Source organism: Kogia breviceps, chromosome 5 (genome assembly GCF_026419965.1).
Source record: "Kogia breviceps isolate mKogBre1 chromosome 5, mKogBre1 haplotype 1, whole genome shotgun sequence".
NCBI lineage: Eukaryota > Metazoa > Chordata > Mammalia > Artiodactyla > Physeteridae > Kogia > Kogia breviceps.
The window spans coordinates 74,209,927-74,229,105 of record NC_081314.1 but is presented as its reverse complement, the minus strand read 5'-3'; the positions used below and the strand labels follow the sequence as shown (position 1 = coordinate 74,229,105).

At 35.3% G+C, this 19,179-nt stretch overlaps 1 protein-coding gene across 5 annotated transcripts in view; it reads left to right on the top strand.

Moving 5' to 3' along the window:
- The window catches only part of FGF12 (fibroblast growth factor 12), a 574,219-nt gene that overhangs the window by 446,323 nt on the left and 108,717 nt on the right, over positions 1–19,179 (top strand). The window lies entirely within an intron of this gene.

Here is a 19,179-nt window from a genome sequence, read left to right as displayed (position 1 = left end):
CAATTGTCTCTCCCCATTATTCTTTCCATTAAATTAGTGGGTATTTTTCTTTTTAAAATTTTCATCCTAGCATTGCCCTATCTATAATCTGGAAAAATATGCAGGTTAGATACGTATGGAAACATATTTGTCATTTTAGTTTATCTTTGCTGAAAGTATGAAAGATGTATAAAGTGTAATACATATGGATTCTCATGAGCTTTTTGGATCTGATTCATCCAGAATTAATTCATCAACTCCTGTAATGTACTCACTTTATTTCTCTCCCAGGACCCTTCAGGAGTCCTGCTGTGATTCATAATAATTTAGATTGAGGGATTTGTTTTCCTTTTTTCTCTTTAGCTCATTTTGTCAAATGATAGAAAGGAAAAATGAGGATTTTATTAAATGTTGACATAATTAGATAACATGAGCAGAGAATTTCATGAAAAGTCTAGTTCTTTGCTCATGAATTTATTTAACAGTTGCCAGTTTAGATGCAGGAAATTAAGTGCCATATTACATGCAGCCTGAGGCTCCTTGGAGGGAAGAAAAATGCTTTCCCTTTTCAGTGAGCTGTGGGAAATTGTTCCAAGACCATCAGGAAAAGCTTTATTTCTGTGAGAAAGAGCTCTGTGGTCATCAGAGCAGAAGAGCCTTGAATTTTACATTGTGAAAGCTTTTTACTTAACACCAGGTCTTAACTCCATTGACCTTTGGACATGGGGAAGGGTATGGAGCACAGAACTGGAATTGTAACCCCATGGAAGTTATTCTCTTTTAGTAATACTGTAGTGTCACCAATATTTAATGTTCTACCTAAATGAATGAAACACCTAGCCACTAAACTGAGCAAATGTTTCTCTTTGTCACATAGGACTCAGTAACAATGTTCAAATTCTTTGACTCATCTGTTCAACTCATAGAAATTTATCTTAATAAAATAATTTCAAACAAGAAAAATAAAGCCATATACCTGAAGATATTCTTTTCAGTATTAGCTATAATAGTGAAAGATGGAAACAATTTATCCAATGGTATAGAAATTATTAAATAAATTCAGCTATACACAGGTAAAGAAACATTCTGTAGCCATTAAATATTATTAGGTAGACTATGTAACTATAGAAAATTATTTCCATTCTAATGTTAGATAGAGGAAATGGATAACTAGTCATAATAAGTATAGCTAATTAGGCTTATTAGTTTATGTAAGCTTATATAATATAGCTTATTAAGTCCTTTCCATGTGCCAAGCACTACTTAAGCATTGTACATTTATACAATCTTCAGAATAATTCTATGAGGTAGGTACTATTATTATCCCCATATTATACACATGAAGAAACTGAGCAAGGTTGCAGAGCTAGTAACTGCTGGGTCTGGGATTCAAAGCCAGATAATCTGTCTCTAGAGGTCACACTTAACTATCATTCTGTATAAGATCAGCAAACAAATGGGTGTATTCACATTGATTACACCTAGTAACACTCTGGGTGCATGGAAAAAGCTGGAAGAGAAGATACAGAAATAAAATTAGTTAACATTGTTGAAATTTGGAAGAGATACATTTTTTTAATTTCCTTTAGGGGAAGGGGGATGGGATGAATTGGGAAATTGGGATAGACATATATACACTATTGATACTATGTGTAAAATAGATAGCTAATGAGAACCTACTGTATAGCTCAGGGAACTCTACTCAGTGCTCTGTGGTGACCTAAATGGGAAGGAAATCCAAAAAAGAGGGGATATATATATACGTATAGCTGATTCACTTTGCTGTACAGTAGAAACTAACACACATTGTAAAGCTACTATACTCCAATAACAATTAATTATTAAATAAATAAATAAACAATAAAATTTCCTTTAATGTTCTAATATATGGCTTTTACTATTTAAAAATATGACTTAGGGCTTCCCTGGTGGCGCGGTGGTTGAGAGTCCGCCTGCCGATGCAGGGGACACGGGTTCGTGCCCCGGTCCGGGAAGATCCCACATGCCTCAGAGCGGCTGGGCCCGTGAGCCGTGGCCGCTGAGCCTGCGCGTCCGGAGCCTGTGCTCCGCAACGGGAGAGGCCACAACAGGGAGAGGCCCGCGTACCGCAAAAAAAAAAAAAAAAAAAAAAAAATATATATATATATATATATATGACTTAGTAATGCATAACATTTGAGTACAAAGTTCAAACTTTATTAAAAGAGCTCTTTCACGTATTACAAAAGAGAGACAATCTCCATCCCATTTAGCTACTTATCCCATTTGAAAACCTACTCCCAGAAGTCTGATATTAGGTTTAATGTTTGGTAAAAGGCACCAGAGAGCCACAGATAGTGGGAGAGTAGATGCTTGAAGAATGAGGCTTTCATGGAAAATTGCAAATAGCAGGATTTGCTAATATGTAGGTCAGAGAACGGTAGACTGGGTAATCCATTCATAATGCAAAAATGGCAAGGATAATAAGTGTAACTGGCACAGGAAAAATTAAGTTAAACACTAGGAACAACTTCTGAGCTTTAATAGTATTGTGTTGGGTTGGGTAATCATGTTTTTTGTTTTTTAATTATAATCATTTTTCTAACATCTTTATTGGAGTATAACTTCTTTACAATTTTTGTGTTAGTTTCTGCTGCATAACAAAGTGAATCAGGTATATGTATACACATATCCCCATATCCCCTCCCTCTTGCGTCTCCCTCCCACCTTGCCTATCCCACCCCTCTAGGTGGTCACAAAGCACCTAGCTGATCTCCCAGTGGGATGCAGCTGCTTCCCACTAGCTAGCTCTTTTACATTTGGTAGTGTATATATGTCAGTGCTACTATCTCACTTTGTCCCAGCTTACCCTTCCCCCTCCCCATGTCCTCAAGTCCATTCTCTATGTCTGCATCTTTATTCCTGTCTTGCCCCTAGGTTCATCAGAACCAATTATTATTATTATTATTTTAGATTCCATATATATGTGTTAGCATACAGTATTTGTTTTTCTCTTTCTGACTTAACTTCATTCTGTATGACAGACTCTAGGTCCCTCCACCTCACTCCAAATAACTCAATTTCATTTATTTATATGGCTGAGTAATATTCTGTTGTATATATGTGCCACATCTTCTTTATCCATTCACTGTCAGTGGACACCTAGGTTGCTTCCGTGTCCTGACTATTGTAAATAGTGCTGCAATGAACATTGTGATACATGACTCTTTTTGAATTATGGTTTTCTCAGGGTATATGCCCAGTAGTGGGATTGCTGGGTCATATGGTAGTTATGTTTTTAGTTTTTTAAGGAATCTCCATACTGTTTTCCATAGTGTCTGTGTCAATTTGCATTCCCACCAACAGTGCAAGAGGGTTCCCTTTTCTCCACACCCTCTCCAACATTGATTATTGTTTGTAGATTTTTTTTGATGATGGCCTTTCTGACCGGTGTGAGGTGATACCTCATTGTAGTTTTAATTTGCATTTCTCTAATGATTAGTGATGTTGAGCATCCTTTCATGTGTTTGTTGGCAATCTGTATATCTTCTTTGGAGAAATGTGTGTTTAGGTCTTCTGCCCATTTTTGGATTGGGTTTTTTGCTTTTTTGATACTGAGCTGCATGAGCTGCTTTTATATTTTGGAGATTAATCCTTTATCAGTTGCTTCATAGGCAAATATTTTCTCCCATTCTGAGGGTTGTCTTCTCATCTTGTTTTTGGTTTCCTTTGCTTGGCAAACAAAAGCTTTTAAGTTTCATTAGGTCCCATTTCTATTTTTGTTTTTATTTCCATTTCTCTAGGAGGTGGGTCAAAAAGGATCTTGCTGTGATTTATGTCAAAGAGTGTTCTTCCTTTGTTTTCTTTTAAGAGTTTTATAGTGTCTGGCCTTACAGTTAGGTCTTTAATACATTTTGAGTTTATTTTTGTGTATGCTGTTAGGCAGTGTTCTAATTTCATTCTTTTACATGTAGCTGTCCAGTTTTCCCAGTGCCACTTATTGAAGAAGCTGACTTTTCTCCATTGTATATTCCTGCCTTCTTTATCAAAGATAAGGTGACCAACTCAAAATGGATTAGAGACCTAAATGTAAGACAGACACTATAAAACTCTTACAGGAAAACATAGGAAGAACACTCTTTAACATAAATCACAGCAAGATATTTTTTGATCCACCTCCTAGAGTAATGGAAATAAAAACAAAAATATACAAATGGGACCTAATGAAACAAAAGCTTTTGCCAAGCAAAGGAAACCACAAACAAGACGAAAAGACAACCCTCAGAATGGGAAAAAATATTTGCAGATGAATCAATGGACAAAGGATTAATGTCCAAAACATAAAAACAGCTCATGCAGCTCAATACTAAAAAAACAAACAACCCAGTCAAAAAATGGGCAGAAGACCTAAATAGACATTTCTCCAAAGAAGACATACAGATTGCCAAGAAGCACATGAAAAGCTGCTCAACATCACTAATTTTTAGAGAAATGCAAATCAAAACTACAATGAGGTATTGCCTTACACCAGTTAGATTGGGTATCATCAGAAAATCTACAAACAACAAATGCTGGAGAGGGTTTGGAAAAAAGGGAACCCTCTTGCACTGTTGGTGAGAATGTAAATTGATACAGCCACTATGGAGAACAGTATGGAGGTTCCTTAAAAAAATAAAAATAGAACTATCATATGACCCAGCAATCCCACTCCTGGGCATATACCTAGAGAAAACCATAATTCAAAAAGAGTCATGGGCTTCCCTGGTGGCGCAGCGGTTGAGAATCTGCCTGCCAGTGCAGGGTACGTGGGTTCGAGCCCTGGTCTGGGAAGATCCCACATGCCGCGGAGCAACTAGGCCTGTGAGCCACAACTACTGAGCCTGTGTGTCTGGAGCTTGTACCCCACAACAAGAGAGGCTGCGACAGTGAGAGGCCCGTGCACCACAATGAAGAGTGAGACCCGCTCTCTGCAACTAGAGAAAGCCCATGCACAGAAACTAAGACCAAACACAGCCAAAAATAAATAAATAAATAAAAATGTTTTTTTAAAAAAGAGTCATGCTCCCCAGTGTTCATTGCAGCACTATTTACAATAGCCAGGTCATGGAAGCAACTTAAGTGTCCACTGACAGATGACTGGATAAAGAAGTTGCGGTACATATAGTCAATGGAATATTTCTCAGCCATAAAAAGGAACGAAATTGGATCATTTGTAGAGACGTGGATGGAACTAGAGACTGTCATACTGAATGAAGTAAGTCAGAAAGGGAAAAACAAATATTGTATATTAATGCATGTATATGGAACCTAGAAAAATGGTACAGATGAACCAGTTTGCAGGGCAGAAATGGAGACACAGATGTAGAGAACAAACGTATGGACACCAAGGGGGGAAGGTGGTGGGGGTGGTGGTGGTGGTGGGATGAATTGGGCGATTGGGATTGACATGTGTACACTAATATGTATAAAATAGATAACTAATAAGAACCTGCTGTATAAAAAAATAAATAAAATTAAATTTTTAAAAAAGTTACAAGAAAAAAAAGATAAGGTGATAAGGTGACCATATGTGCATGGGTTTATCTCTGGGCTTTCTATCCTCTTCCATTGATCTATATTTCTGTTTTTGTGCCAGTACCATACTGTCTTGATTACTGTAGCTTTGTAGTTTAGTCTGAGGGTATTCATGTTTTAAAATAAAAGCTTTTATCTGAAAACCTATAGCTACCCATCCCTTGGAGGAGCAGAATTGCTCATAGAGAGAAGGAAAGAATATTTACAGATGAAGGCAGGAGGTGAAGCACTTCATGAAATATAGACTATATGATTGAGAAGGAGAAGCATGATTTCTGTTAAATTTATTAAAGGTGCATTGTGGGAAATTTGTGATTTTTGGTGCAAAATTATCTATAATGGTACTTTAATGAGTTTGAATAATGTAAAATTTATATTTTACGATTAAAAATTGTTTTGTAAATATTTTTAAATTTGGAATCCATGAATGGTTTTAGATTGATACATAACTCCCTGAAATTGTACAGCAAGTTTAAATATGTGCAAATGAGCAGTTTCGGCAAGGTGGTGGGGAGAGTGTTCCTGTGGGTTTTATTAAATATTCTTAAATGTCTACAAGCTAAATTTACTACTATAGCATCTACATTGATATGTTACAGTAAAAGAGAAAGCTGGACAGTAGTCCTAGATGGGTAGATAGATAAACAGATAATAGATAAATAGATGACATAGATCACAGATAGATAAATAGATAGATAGATAGACAGGTAGATAGATAGTCTATTGCATAATAGTTTCAGAATCTTGTTGACTCCTTCTAATGTGAATCTTCGAAATACATTGTTGGAAACTCTTAGTTGGAATGAAAATAGGTAATACAAACATTTACAAGCCTCTAATTTATGGTCATTGAAGAGCATAATACATAGAAATTTTACACTGGGGCTTCAACTCTACCTTGCACCTTGTGCTTGGCATAAAACTAGCTTAGATCTTTGGGATGATGTTTGGGGTTTTCCTGTGGCTACCATGCAGCAATGGGGTCAAACTTAGCTATCTGAGGTGCATAAATCATCAGAGTAACCTGTGATGCCTTCTCAGACAAAGTCACCTCTTCAAGGACCAAGGCTCAATTAAATTTCCTTTGCATTTTTGTGACATTTGTACTTTTCATTGTTGGGAAATCTGTTGTCATTGTTTAGAAAGCTATCTTTCAGGTTTCACGTAATCAAAACCTACAGGTAGCAAAAATTTAAATAAGCATGAAACATAGGTCTGATTCCTCAAGGCACTGGCCTCTTGAAGCAAATAACCAATGAGAAGAGACTTAATCCTCTTTTAAAATCAGTTTTTTTTTTGTTTTTAACTTTATTAACAGCTTTATTGAGATATAATGCACATTTGTTGCTTTTCCCTTGAGTTTCTTTTCCCTTTTATTAGCTGTAAAAAAGTGTGCGTGTGTGTGTGTGTGCATATGTGCGTGTGCATCTGTATGTGTTTGTGTGTGGTATTTTAAAATAGAGCAAATTGACTTTTAAGAAGAAGTTAATAAAAACCTTGGGTTGTAATATAGGAGGGAGTAAGATTAATTGGGTGCAGCAGAAAAAAGTGGTATGTTTTCAAAGTTTCTAATTGACATATTAATTTTATTGGTTACCTTTTTTTCTTCTTAATTCTTGCACTAACTCTGACAATTGCTATTGCCCTGACATTTTATAATTTAGACAATAAGGCTTAATTGATGTCTTTGTAAGGAGCATATAGCAAGATTACATACTTGACAGAGTCTAATGTTTCATGTTGGTTGGCAACAGCCTTTCCCTGCATTCCTGTAAGACTCCCAGCTTATATGTTGTCTATTATTGGGGAGGACAGTAAACCTATTTAGACACCTCCACATGCTTGTCCACTTGTGAATTATTTCAGTTTTTCATTTGTGCAACCAATATTAATTGACTGTCTCCTCTATGTAATGACTTATCTATGTGTGATGTTATGGGGGTTACAAAATTAATAAGAAATAACGCCTGCTTTTAAGGAGGGACTTACAAATAACCAAAGTACAGGGAAGATTGTGGATCATACTATAACAGACTGGTAAGCAGAATGCTATGGGAACACAGAGGGAACAACTTAAATTGAGAGGTCATAGAAGACTACATGTAAAGGAAGCATTTTATCATGACTTTGAAAGACAGATAGGATTTTGATAGGTAGAGAAGGGTAAAGGGTGCTAGGACTTCCAACTTGACAAAAACACTGATTTACTGAGTGCTTTCTGTGTGCAAGACACTGGGCTAAATGGATTTTTCCCCTATGAAACAAGTTCTTTTCTTGTCCCAGCAATACAGAGAAAGAAATGGAAGCCTTTAGAGGTTCATTTTGCTTTCAGGCCAAAAGGGAGTGCAGGTAGCAGAACCACTGCCAGATTTGCTAAACTGAAAGATCATAATTTTCTTCATCATCATGTCTAGCACAGTGGTTGGCAAACTTTTTATTAAAGGTCCAGATAATAAATACCTTAGACTTTTCACATTTACACAATCTCTGTCACACTCACCTCTGCCATTGTAACTTGAAAGCAACTATAGACCATACATTAATGAATTGACATGGTTGTGTTCCAATAACACTATTTATGGACACTGAAAATGGAATTTTATGTAATTTTCACATCTCATGAAATATTATTTTTTTGATTTTGCATAACCTTTAAAAGTGTTCAAACCATTCTTTGCTCATGGCTCTACAGCATCAGGTGGTGGGTTGGGTTTGTCCTGCAGGACATAGTTTGCTGACCCCTGATGGCTCATAACAGGAGCTTAATAAATACTTATCATGGAAAATAATTAATGGAAGATGAAACAGCCTGCTCCTGGGTGCATCACACAGCTCCTGGGTCCTCCATTTGACTCCTAGTCTCCATAAATGGCACTGCCAGCAATTCTGGACTCTGCAACTTGAGTGGCCAGTGGCCCTGTACTCCAACACTAAGGCATATAATTTTGGTCACTACTACACTTTATACAGATGCATCTGTTGAAAAATAACAGGTAAAGAAATCAGCTGAGATATTGCTTTGATTCTGTTATTGAACCAAGAAATACATCCAGGCCTGCTCTCGAAGTGAGCAAAGATATGCTATACCTTAAGTCATCTTGTTTATCCATCTTTAAAGATCAAGATCTTTTTTGTGTTATCTCCTTTAAGAACTATTGAGTTATCTTTACTCATCTCCTTTTGATTAAAAAATATGAAAAAAAAGCCCTGAAGTTGGATGTAAGTCTGATGATATTCCTAGAGAACACTGATGAAATCCAATATACTTGAATATACTTAGCAAGATCCAGTACACCTGAATATCTTTGAAGCAGACCATATGTCTCTTATAGAGACAAAGACAAAGCTGTTGGCATCAAAAAGTGGATCCCAGGGACATTTTAAGTTTTATTAGACATTTTGCTATAAGTTCCTCAGATTGGACTTCTGGAATTCTATCCTTGTTGGTCTAAAAGTAGAGTCTTAATAACCACTAGTATATTAGAACTTTTCTTATAAGATGTCTGATTTCAAAGTCTCTATAATTATGAACATTCCACTTAATATAGTGTAAAGAACTGCCTTGGCAACTTATCTATTCTCCTTTTTCATTATATTCTACCTCTGGAAAGTGGAATAATAATAGCAGCTTCTTTGGGTTGATGCATGGATTAAATGAGATAACAAATCATTTGAATTATTTTAATTACCCTCTTTTAAGAATTTTTGTTTTGCTTTTTATCCATGACAATTAAAAATAGAATTCAAGTATTCCAGTTCCCTGCTATGTTTATTGTGAATACAAGTTTTTCCTTTTAGTTCCTTTTGGATTTCACACTGAATGTGAACCAATCATTTCCTATCTTTGTTCTGACAATACTTGTCAAAAAATATGATGTACCCAGCCAATTGTATTCTATGGCTTTTAAGAAAAAGCATCCTTGAAAAACATTTTATTGATGGGGTGAATGAACACAAACTATTAGATCAGTTTAGTTACTGTGTGCTAGAAGAACATTTATTTATTCTTCAGATTTCTGATTATGGTATATAGTTATGATGATTTATGAAAACAAACCTGAATATCTTATGCCAAATTCTTAGCAAAAGCATAACTCAAAATGAGATATTAATTTACATGATGGAAGGATTGATTCCTTTGATTTTCCCCAAGAGAAAAGAGTGTTTCAGCCTTTAAAGATGGAATATAACACAGTGTTAGCTCCTCTTTAGTCTCAGTAAGGAGAGTTTGCTGTAATTCTACAGAGCTGTGCTCTAAAGCTCATTTCCACTATGCATATTGATGCTTATAGCTTAAGATGGTTTTGTATCAAAAAAGGATTGTAATAGTATGCTTTGTTAGATGGCAGAAGAGTTACAGAGGACATCTTTAGACTCATATGTTTCTCCATTAGACCCTAAAATCAATAGACTTCTGAGCAAGGTCTTACTTGAATTTTTATATATCATATCATTTATATATGAATTTATATATATCAGAAATTTATTTCTTCTGATTTGAATTTTAAAACTCAATTTGTTTTTCTTCAATTCAGAGAATTCCACGGCAGAGTCAATATATTCTTTAAATCAGTGCTTCTTAACTTGGTTGTATCTGAGAATTCCATAGACAGTTAAAAGTAAAAAGAAAGGTCATCCCTGGACTCATATGCATATTTAATTGGTTTGGAGTGTGGCCCAGACATAGGTTTTCTTTTTTCTCTTTTTCCTTTTTTTTTTTTTTTTTTTTTTTTCTTATTTTTCTAAAGCAATACCAGAATACTTTAACATGTAGTTTTGGTTAAAATACAGTGATATAAATCAGCACTTCTCAAATTTTAATGTTCATCTAAGCCACTTAGGTGTCTTGTAAAAAGTCAAACTGACCCTTCTGTAGGTCTGGGGTGGGACATTGATGGGGCCAACATTGCTGATCTAAGCATCACATTTTCAATAAGAAAGATCTAAATTAAGGTCTGAATTTGTTAGGAAACTTTTTATCTATGAATGCCTTGACTAAACTACTGTCTATGATGTAATGATCTTTGGCTTCATTAGATACTCAAAATGATCTCATACTTTACCTGTCAAAAAATTACCACTCTTATGGTCACATTGCTTAATTCAATCCTACATTTATAGAACACCTATTACATGCTCTCTCTTTTGCCAGGATTGCAGGGAATATACAGAGTAGAAAAATACAAATCTTACACTTAAGTAGGTCAAAGAGGAGTGAAGGGCTTGATGCTAATGACCATAATTTAAAGTGCAAAGCATTACACTTTGAGACACTTTCCAAGTTTTGAAAATTCTTGAAGTCTAAAGTCCTTTTTTTTCTTTCTTTTCTGTAAAGGATGTACGTGTGTATGGGGTGGGGGATGTAGGTTTTAGGAATTTTAATCTAGTTTGTTGATGGGCATGTCTAGATTACCTAGAACAGTGGTTGACTAAAACCTCTTGAAAAATGTGAGTGGAATGAATGGTTGCCACCTAATATTTCAGAACAGTGACTTTTGAAGCAGGCAGTGTGACAGATGCCATAGTAAAGGTAAAGAACCCTAACATACCATGTCACACCTGGGACAGTTTCTTTATGGGAAAGTAGAGAAGGAATGGAAGAAGGATATGGGCAGAACAACTGTTATAGATCAGGCATTTCAAGACCATACAGAAGGATAGATATAACACTTTGCCCATTTTATATATCAGGTTCATGTTATCAAGTCCCTGAAGTTCAGTGGAAACAATGATTAAGAAGATAGTTTAAGTACTCCCAGACTGGGTGTTTGGAACACTTAGTCGTCTGTTGGAAACTTTGAGCCTACAGATGAGTAGAAAATAATGGGATTTTTGTGGAAAATTTATAAATTTCTCTTGGTCATTGATGAGAAAGTTCTCTAAATATATTACAAGATCTTTTCTTCCAGTGTATTACCCTATTTAACCATAACCAGCTATTTCTCTGTTTTCGTTTTTGAAATGGTCAAAAGCAAGCGGTAGTAATCTCTAATGTACTTTTAGGATTTAATGAGGTTATTAAATTATAATAAAAAAGACTTTGATTATTCCTCAAAAAATAAACGTCATTTTATGTTATTTTATAATATCTGATTATAGACTCTAATTATATAAAATTATCTAAGTATCTCCAGCCAGATCTAAATACTTTTGTGAAAACTTTTAGTGCTTAAGACATGTTCAGTGGAAGTCATTGTGTTAATCACTTATTTTTGTCCTCAAAAAATATTTTTTGAATCTCTTTCAAGAAATTAACAAAGTGATCAGCAGCTCACTTGCCAAGGGAATTAAGAGCAAAGGTTATGCCTCCCACTGCTGGCTTACTTGTACAAAACAAATGTCAGAGGCAGCACATGGGGAACTGGTAATGGTTTAATTTACATGGATGGAGTCAGCACAAAATTAATAGCAGTCTGTCACCAAGGTTTGTTAGCTAATTGCTGGGTTTTCATGTTAAGCAAATGAGTGTGAATTTTAACAACACTGTTTAGGAGCCTGTTTGGGAGCCTGTTCTTTCTATTCCTCTTGGCATGCCTTAGGTTTCAAGCTGTTTTCTGAATATGTTTTCTAATTCTTCAGATATTAAGGTAGCAACCTAGGTTGTCTTTGGCATTTGACCCCCTCCCTAATAAAATCAGCTAGTCACCTTCTCAGAAAAACAGGCCATAATGCAGAATTTCCAGGGGCACTGCTACTGTTTTCTTTTTTACACATCTGTTTTTCTGTAAAGGACAAATAATTCAGATTTTCCCACAGGCTGGAGGAGAAATGACTTACTGAGTTTTCTATAATATGACTCTACATAAAATTACTGTAGGTAGGGAGAATTCATTTTACTAATTTAAAGCCTAATCTATTTGTAAGGAGTGTGTTAAAAACATGTCTTATGATGTAAACAAAAGAGAGTCTTTTCTTTCTCCTACTGCCCCCTTTACATTTCATTCAGTGAGGAATAATTTTAATCTATTCCTAGATGTAACCTCCAGCAGGCCCATGGCATCTCTACAGCCCTACAGACACAGTAAGTCAAAAACAGTGTAGGTCCAGTAATTAGAATATAGCCCAAGGGATTAACCCACACTTTGAACTCGATTTATCAACAGTTAAACCCTTCCTTCTTAGAGTCTCTTACTATCACTTACTATCTAGCCGCTATATTAGCTCCACTGGGGTCAAGGTGTTTTGTGGAGGGGAGGGGAGCTGTAAACATATAGTACAGGTCTCCTTTGTCTCGTTTGTCTCAGCTTTGTAAACCCTGGGCCTTGGCAAATATTAAAAGTTGAGGCCTTTGGGTAGACCAGGCTAATATAAAAGCTGTCTTTTTCTTTCATGACTGCTTTCATGAGGTCGTTAAGTATTCCCTGACAGATGCTCTCCCCTGCAGTTCCCTTAACTGGCATCTCTATTGCAGGTGGTTCCTTTGTAGATCTTCCCTCAGCTCCTGTATACCCTGTGATGCAAGGTCAACCTCTTTGGGGTGAAAAGCCTCTCTCCTTGTACTCCAGTTTAGCCTATCCAAGATGACTCCTCCCCTCCCCTCCCCTTCCCTCCCCTCCCCTTCCCTCCTCTCCCTTCCCCTCCCTTCCCCTCCCCTTCCCTTTCTCTTCTCTTCTTTCTCTCTGTCTCTCTCTTTGGCACAGCTTAGATCTTAGTAAAATTTAACTTTCTTAGATGTGAGTCAGTCCCCAGTGCTCTGTGTCTTTCCACTGCTGAGAAGTAGCACCCTTAACCCTTCCTCTATATGGGTGGGGAAAAGAGAACTTACAGCACAGCAGCAGCTTTCTCTGGAAAAACCTGATAACCAGTTTTCTCCAAAATACTACTTCTGACCCTCGGACCTCTGTTTAAATCTTGTTGTACCTAAGGGGGTCCAAGAGTAATAGAATATGTTCCTTTTCATAACCTATGTAAATTCTGCATATGGAGATTTGTGTAATACACAGAATGTATTCTGACAGCCACTGTATGTGTTTCTCAATTAAATCTGAGGCAGGAAGAATCCCAGTCAAATATGTTACATATTTAAACAAGTTGAGAATGGAGAGAATTCCATTTATTGTGGTTTCTTAACCATTGACTTGGCACTAATAATTAGACATAAAGACTTTTGTGGGAGATCAAAGATGTATAAAACATGGTTGTCTTCATGGGCACACAACCTAATTGGGAAATCCAGATATGTTCAGTATAGAAGAATTTGCCTCTGATATTATTGATCAAACTACCCTGATAAGGCATCTTGTAGTTTGGCAATGCATTTGGTTTGGCACTTGCCAAAGGAAAAGGCTAACTTGGTATGCATGGGAACATCTTGGCATGATGATTTGGATTTGGCAATTGGTTATTGATCGTTAGCATGGAGATATTTCAAGAAATGAAAGATTGGGGTGGGGAAGAAAAAAAATCAAAGAGTAAATTAACCTGGAATAGGTTACTGGTTGTATAATAAACTTATGCTAAGTCTATATATTTTATTGCAATGTCTGTCTGAGGAAGAAAAAAATTCTCAGTGAAGGCAGTTAAGCATTAGAGACAAAACTAAGGTAGTATCACACACAGTCTCTCCTACAAGATGGGCTAATGATTAAGAATTCTGGCATTGGACCCAAAGTTCTAGGTTTGAATCCCTGGCTTGATCATGAAATCCAACACCTGGGTTATTTTCATTGCTTTATCACATGCTTAGACAAGCTTTCTCTTTAACCATCACCTAAAGTTAAATTGTTTTCATTACTTTTTGACAAAGAAAGATTCATATATTTCTTATATCCTATATGGAAAGAAAGAATATTTATTGTGTTTTTCCTTTGAGGAAATATTTTTAAGCTACTCTCAATTTACAGATTTCCTTAGAGAAGAAAGTATAAACCATCCCTCCTCCATTTATAAATATTTCCTTGAATTTTTTTTTTTACCTTTCACCCATACATATGTCGTATGTTAGGGACTTACTGCATTTTACCCATGCACTTAGAATTTCCTTGTTCCAATCTGATTACTCGTGGTTTTGTAATAACATGATTGTGTTTACCTCACTCAATTCTTTTCTTTTTTTTTTTTGCATTACGCGGTTCTTTCACTGTTTTGGCCTCTCCCGCTGTGGAGCACAGGCTCCTGACATGCAGACTCAGCGGCCATGGCTTACGGGCCCAGCCGCTCGGCGGAATGTGGGATCTTCCCGGACCGGGGCATGAACCCCTGTCCCCTGCATTGGCAGGTGGACTCTTAACCACTGCGCCACCAGGGAAACCCACAATTCTTTTTTTTTCCTCCCTCCATTCTATGGGTATGTTGGCAACTGCATTTTACGTATATAAAGTAAGTTGCTTTAAAGCCATTCAGCCGTAGCCCCAACATCTATTTTCACTATAGTTCTTGTTCATCACCCAAAATGATAAAAAAAAAAAAATGCAATTGTTAGCTTATTATGCAATATTTTCATTATAAAGATTTCCTCTTTTCAATTTCTTTGATGCTAGACCAATATTTTTCTCTTCTGATTCTGTTTGGCAGTCATATTAATCAACTCAAGTCCATGACCTTGAAAAAGGGACTAAATAGAGGAATTGCCCTTGGGTGTAATGAATTGACACAAGAAAAGCCAGTCTGGTTGGATCTTAAATGCAACAAAGTAATTTGCTTGGAATCTTGAGAGAATGATTTTGTATCCTTTATTAGAATGTATTCAGCTGAGTAACTGCAGTTACATAAGTAATACTATTCTAAGACTGCTTACTGTTCTAAGGAAGACTGCTTACAAGGTAGTTTATTCTTGCTTAATTGTGAAAAAATTCCCTAGTCAGGTGAGTAGAACATTTGGTTAACCCAACCAACTGGCAAAATCAGCACCAACAATTTCTACATTATATAGATGAACTACATGTAATTATCATTGCACCAAAGGTGGAAGCCAAAATGGGTCTGATGCAAAGAATATGGAGAAAGCCACTTACTGAGAAGAAAACTTTAAAAATCAAAACCCTAGGATAACATGGGATAAGGATTTAAACAAAATTACTCAAAACTCAAATTAGTATGCATCATTTTTAAAGTAAAGAAACATGAATATGTATGCATATCCTAGTTTCTTTACAAAATATATATTAACAAGTCTGTCAGCTGTAGGTTTGTGTGTGTGTATGTGAGTAAATACAATGTGAAATTTGAATAGAGAGTAGAAATCAGTGAGGATAAATTATTGCAAAAATATCAAAAGCTTTCTCCTCCTTACATATAATCTCTCTTTAAAAGAAAAAAAATGAACAATGTATATTTGGTTAGATTGTTGAAAGTTTCGATTATTTAACTCTTATAAAATTACCTAAATTTATAAATCAAAAACTAAAAACCAAAGGAAAGACTCAGTCTCATGGAAAGTAAGACTCTGCCTCACTGTAGTTAGTTGGATACCATTATGATAGAAGACAGCACAAGGACCAGCTAACTGGGTTCACTGTTCTCTGGCCTGAACTTGAGTATTTATGACAATGAATTCATCATCTGGCATAGCACAACCAGACAAGCCATAACAGTGACATGCAATTTCTCTCCCAACCAGAACTCGAGTCAGAAAGGTCTATAAATCTCATTAAATGGGCTGTTTTACCTCCTTGTAGAATAACAAACTAGTCTGCCAGGTGGATGTACTCATTAGATGCCCTATAACCTCAGGAAGAACATTAATGGCCACTAGAGAGGTTCCATAGGTTTAATACACACCTCTCTAGGAAAAAATATATGTGCTTGGGTGTGTTTAGATTAAATGTAATTAAATTCTCTCTTTATGTTAAAAACTATCTGGGAGTCAGAAATGAGAAATAATATAACTTAGTCCTTGGCAAATAAAATTTTTAATGATTGCTTTTAAACAACTAAATTAGGTTTGCCTTTGATGATTCATCAGAGGTTTCAATAAAAAAAACAAACAAACAACAGAAATAATCGTGGGAAGTCAAGTTGTGCCTATATTTGATATGTAAGACAGAAACTCACTTGAATCCAAGTGTTTTTTTAATCACATTAAGTGTGAGTTTAATTCATTGTAAAAATTTATGCTACGATATACACATCAACATTATGACTTTAGTGCATTGATAATTCCAACTTTCCTGGGTACCATAATCATTTTTCCCCCTATAAATCAACTTACTCAGAAAGCACCTAATATAATAAAATTCAGAAACATTTTCTCTCCTCTGATCCTAATTTTAATATGTATACCTCACTCCTAGACCTATTTATTGGCTTTTTCTGGAAATTTTATTAGTGGAAAAGTTCACAGTGTTCATAATAATTTTAATTTTTTTATTACTTTAACAGTAACAGCAACCCTCTATTGAAGTCACACACAATGTGCCCAGCAGGTTGATAAATGCTCTGCTTGAAGTATTTCTTTTAATCCTTTCTATAACCTGGTATGGAAGTTTAGTAACTTCCATTTCTCAGATGAGGAAACCAAGGCATCTCCAGATAAAGAGTTTTTTCCAAGGTCTTACAGTTGTAAGTGGTGGAATCAAAATTCGTTCCCTTCTCAGTGTGCCTCCTGAGTTTAAGTTGTTCTTACACTTCACATTAATACTTCTCTTCTATCCTAGGCTGTGGCCTGATATACATTACAGTAGAATGTTAGCAAAAATTTTGTAATGTTACTTAATATTCCAAATATTAGGTATATTGTTGAAACCAAATCATAAGAAATTATTCAATCAAAACCAAATCATTAGAAAGTATTCACTTGTTTACTTGTTATAACTTCTTTTGACTGAATTGTTAAACTTTTCATAGTGCAAACTGTTAGAGGAGTTTAAGTCCATATTTAAATGTAAACATTTAATATCTTCCAACTCAATCTTTTAATGTTTACACAGGTAGCTCAAGATTCTTGACTTTTGCCTGTGGTGGAATCAGATAGTTTGAGTTCAAAGGTAAATTACAGATTATTGCTAGTCCAGTATCACATTTAATGCAGTTATCCTCTGTACTTTTCCTAAATAGCTTCTGTGATTATCTTAAGTGATCAATTTATCAAATATCCTATACTGTCTGTCACTGTGCTGAAAATAGCAGTAACACATGCATATAATTGAATACCTGTTATTTCTTTTACAAAAGTACATTTTAATACTAAGATGATACTAGATATAGCTGTTTTAAACAGTTGTAAATGAATAACAAATATGTTGACAGTAATACATGATTCTTTCCCTTTATAAAGTGAATAATTTTCATAGCTGAAGTCCTTCTCTGAGAAAAATTTCCTGCATTTTTTATTCTGGGAATCTCAAGAAAACTTTAAACTTTCTCTGGATTAATATGAAATGGCAGGGTTCAATATATAGTTTAAATAACACCATCTTCTCTTCCAAACTCAGGCTTTAGCCACACCCAACCTTTTTTTTTAAAAGTTATTTTTATTAATTCCTGTATTGACTCTAGTTTGTGCTTCTGGACACATCTTACAGAAAATCAATAGAATATCATAATTTTCTCAAAGTCTTGGTTTCTTACCTTTGGCTAAAGCTAAATTAAGTAATTCCTTTTCCTTTCCATCTTTCCACCCTTCTTTCTTCCTTTTTTTCCTCCCCCATTGCCACATTTTAATTAAACTAAAGTAATACATATTGCTCTTGCCAGGATTCATGATTTGTCAATATTGTCTTATTTCCTCTTTCCCTTTTGTTCCATATGATTAGTTCCACGTCTGGGAGCAAAGTCCAGGATCAACAAAATGGTCTATCTGCTCTAAAAATATTAACCCCTTTTGGAGGTTAAGAGTAGGTGATCGAGCACTTTTGTAAAGTATACGATTGGGAGGAAGGTGTTAGGTTCCAAGAGCTCTGGGAATTCAGACCATATCTTTTTATCCAGAGTCAGGTTATATTTCTCCTTCAGTGCAAAAGTAAGGAGATCAGATGATTTTTTGATATATTTTACACGCCTTTGGTCAGAAATTATCTCTGAGTTTATTGATCAATTCATAAATACATTTTCAAGGGAATGGATTTTATACTACTAAAGTATTTACTAAGTAACTAACTTGTCAATAAGATTTAGTTCCTTTTTTTTTGCTTTCCTTGGCATTAAGAACAAATCAGTTCCTTGAGGGTATAATGAGAGCAATGTTAGAAAGGCAATAATATGAAAATCACACTTGATGTAATGCTTTTTATTATCATTAATCTTTCTTGTGTTCTTTTTCTTTTCAATTTCATTGAGATATGTGTCTCATGTGAATTAAGTAGTAGTTTTCAGAATATTTCTCCTGACTATCCACTCACAATTTTTTACCATGGCAGACATTGATCAAATTAAGATGATTATTGTATTACTTAGAGACAAGTAATTATTTCTGAAATTGGCAGTAAAAAGCACCTGGACAGAGCCATTGATTCTAGTTAGAGGCAACCAACCTAGGTACATATATTTTTATTCCCCCTGTCGCTCTAGGGTTGGAAATACCATATTCTTTCTTAAGAGCCTATGTGTTTCATCATCCTATTGATGAAGAATTTCTTCCTTGATTCCATTTAAAATATCTCTGATTTGCTTATTTTTGGATATATCAAATATTTGGTTATAATTCCCATTATAAAATATATAATTTCATGATTTTGAAGATAGACATCTTTTTAACTGTTTTCTCTGTAG